Source organism: Marmota monax, unplaced genomic scaffold (assembly GCF_021218885.2).
Source record: "Marmota monax isolate L192 unplaced genomic scaffold, Marmota_monax_Labrador192_F-V1.1 WCK01_AAM20220418_F8-fsc00181, whole genome shotgun sequence".
Classification (NCBI taxonomy): domain Eukaryota; kingdom Metazoa; phylum Chordata; class Mammalia; order Rodentia; family Sciuridae; genus Marmota; species Marmota monax.
In genome coordinates this window covers 3441557-3445444 of record NW_026694276.1, presented here as the reverse complement: position 1 = coordinate 3445444, position 3888 = coordinate 3441557, and positions in this window count along the sequence as shown.

Here is a 3888-nt window from a genome sequence, read left to right as displayed (position 1 = left end):
TTGTTTTTTCTTTGTTATTTTTGTTTTGTTTTAATCTTCAGTTTTCTCAGGTTTTTACCAGTGTAGAGTTGGGATTTAAGTATGTTATAAAAATTCTGGGGCTGGGGATATAGCTCAGTTGGTAGAGTGCTTGCCTCACATGCACAAGGACCTAGGTTCAATCCCCAACACCACCAAAGAAAATAATAATAATAAAATAAAACTAAAAATTCTACTTTTCAAAGACTCTTTAAAAAAAAAAAAAAAGACACAAAAGAGCTTCCAAAGCAGTGTAAGACCTGCTATAGACTCATCCACTTTGTTGAAGGAATTTATATAAATTTTATATTTGCTTTCACTATAGCATATTTTTGTTAGAATCATATTCAAAGCAGCATATTTATTTTTATCAATTGAACCCTGCAGTGTAAAATGGACATTTACTGAAGAGGATTAGAGATTTACATGAAACTGCAGCAGAGACAATTTGCTTGTATCACATGCATGCAGCAGGCAAAAAATGGTAGAAAGCATTGTACTTGGTAGAAAGCATTTTACACAACTCTTAGACCCAGCTCACCACTCTAGCAGTAGTACTTTAGATAAGTTATTTAGGTACTGTGTGCCTCGGTTTCTCTGTGTGGAAAAAGCAAATGATATCTGTTCTACCTACTGGTAGATTATTTGAGATAAAGGAGGTTTAAAAAGCAGTAATGGTTTTGAGGATTTTCTAAACCTCAAAATGACCAATAAGTATGCCATATCAGATCACTGTTATTATTATGACATAATTGTTAAATATAAACATTTGTGACCAGTGCAGTCATGCCTGTCCCTCTGGAATCTTACCACCCAGTTTCATATTTATCTCAGTCTTGATAGGGCAGTCTCCCTGCTCTGGTATACCGAAGTTATTGAGGATCCTTTAGTAAGGTCCCTTTCTCAGGCCATAACTTGATGTTCCCAGAAGAGGGCAGCAAAACTCCAATCCAAAGGTTCTGCCACTTCCTCAAAATGTCTAGTTTTTCCTTGAGAGGAAAACAACTATACTGTAAAAAGAAATGGTGGTCTTGGCTGAGACTGTAGCTTAATGGTAGAATGCTTGCCTAGCACTCTAGATGGACCCAGTTCCATCTCCAGAACCCCCCCCAACACACACACACACACACACATATATATATATATATTTATAATCTATCTATCTTTAGGTGACAAAGCTGATCTCATTACAATAAACACTATAGCAACCATTTTACTCATTTCAAAAAACATTTTACCTTTTATGTGTCCTCTGAAGAAAATAATTATTTCTTTAATCTCATTTTAACTCTGTAACATATCTAGAACCCTCTAGTCATGTTTTCCCACTTAACCCCAAATTTTTGAACATCACTTAACATCAGTTTTTGTTTTTTAAAAATTTTATACATAATAATGGGATTCATTGTGACGTATTTATACATGCACATAACATACTTTGGTCAATTTCATCCTCCAGTACCTCCCTTTTGCCTACTCTCCTTCTTCCCTGGGTCCCCTTCCTTTACTCTACTAGTCTGCCTTCAATTTTAGTGAGATTCCCTACCTTCCCCCCGCCCCCACCCCCTTCCATATATGAGAGAAAACAACCCTTGACTCTGGAGTTTGGCTCAAATTCCATCCATTTTCCTGCAAATGATATCATTTCATTTCTCCTTATAACTAAATAAAACTTCATTATGTATATATACCACATTTTCTTCACCTATTCATTCATTGATGGATACCTGATTTCATAATGTAATGATTGTGAATTGTGCTGCTATGAACATGGATATGGCATTAGTTTTTAAATAACATTCTTTTGTAAGAGGAAGGTAAGGAGCTCAGGCCCAATCTTTCCAACTTAATATGCCTACCTAAATTCAAAGAATGATTCCCAATAGTGTCTACATATGCCTGTCATAGAGTATCTGTGTGATACAAAAAGAAGTTTATATCTGATCTTTCTCATTCATTATTCAAATTTGTTTAAAAGTTTCCTAGTGCTTTTATACCTTTAATCAGTGAATCTTCTTGTAATGATAGCAACTAATATTTGAGCCATTTGTAACAGTATATGAGGTACTTTCACAGACATGATTTTCTTTCATCCTCACTGTAGCCCTGTGCGGTTGATAGCCACTCTCCTCATTTTATGGATAAATTTTCTCATCTGTAATCATAATAGCTGTTCTTTACTTGAAGAGAAAATTTCAGGGGGATGCCCCATATGTCAAGGGCCCCACAGGATGAGTAATTTCTCTCTCCTGATAAGTGCTTTTATAAAAGCCAATTCTGAATGTGATGCTTTTTTTTATTTTTTATTTTTATTTTTATTTTTTTTGGTCTGCCCTATTGCAATGAGAGATGCGATAGGAAGGCTTTCAGTTAATTTTCCAATTCCCTCTGCTTTGGCCAGTTCATTTCTGGCTTTGCTTTTTTCGGAGAGGAAAAAAAACTATCCTGTTTCCCACTCTTCCTCTTCTCCCACCGCCCCCAAGTCAGAGTCTTTTCCATTCCAGCTAAACCTCTTCCTGTTCTTGAGAATTGCATCACATACTTGGCTTATTGTAGACCAACACCCCCATACTGGCACCTGGGAGCACATAGACTTCTTTTTATTGGTTGATAGTTCTTGTCTGGTGAGCAGGAAATAAGTCACTCACTTCCTGACTTCTAGCCTTGCCCTTCAAAAAATATATACATATTCCTCAGATTTTTGTTTATTTAGAAATTCTTCACTCCAGCCTGTCCTGGAATGAGCAGGATATATCAAAGTATGAAAGAGCATTTTGGGTACACATTGCTGAATGAGCTGTCTACCTTGCTGCTTCTAATGCTTATTTATTTTTCAACAAAGTAATATGGTATTGGCTCCCACTGTATTGAAAGAGCCTTTTATTAAGGACACTGATGTGTCCCACAACCTCTGTATTACTAAATTCATTCAACACATCAGTCTTTATCTTACTTGACCTCTGAGCACCTGATGCTACTGACCATATCCTCCCTGAGAAGACTCACTGTCTTCCTTTGTTTTCCATATGCTATTCTTTCATTCCTACCTTAGATATGGATCTTAAAATATCCTTTGCAAGCTCCTCTTTCTCCAAAAACTCAGTGTTGTTGGTATTTCTAAGGACCCTGTTCTACATCAACCTCTTTTCTCACAGTCTCTGTGTGAGAGAAATAAGAAATCTTATTTCCTTCCATGGCATTATTAGACTACATGCAAATGGCATTTAAATCTCTATCTCCCCTGAACTCTAAATTCATTGTAACCAACTGCCTCCTGGAACTTTTCCAATTGGGAATTCCTAAAACCATAACCACCAACTCATTCCCTCAGATCTGTTCCTCCTATGTTGCTCCTTATCCAAATATATGCTGTACCATCCACCCAGTTACTTACTATAGCCAGAAACGTAGAATTTATCCTTGGTACTGTTTGCTCACCTCCCCCATATTCAATCAATAACCAAGTCCAGTAAAATCCCCTCGACTCTATCCACTTCTCCCCTTTCCCACTGCCACCACCTGACCTAAGTGAGTACCATCTGTGTAAGTGTTACACTTCCTCTTGCTTGTTTCCTGCCTAGGAAAAACACCCAGTTTTTCTCCCCTTGGATCATTTTCCACCAGCCATGAGGATGTTCTTTATATAAATGCAGTTCTGGTGAATTAATAACTTTTGTTTAAAACCCGTTAGTTGCTTCCTACTGTCCTGAGGATAGAGTACAAACTTCTTAACACAGCTCATAAGCCCGTCATGATCAGCCTGCCAGCAGCCTGACCTCCACTCATGTTGGACTTCAGGGTTTGAATACACCTTCCTTCCTTTTGCTTCTGGGCCTTCACAAATACTATTTCCTTTGCCTTGAGTGCTTT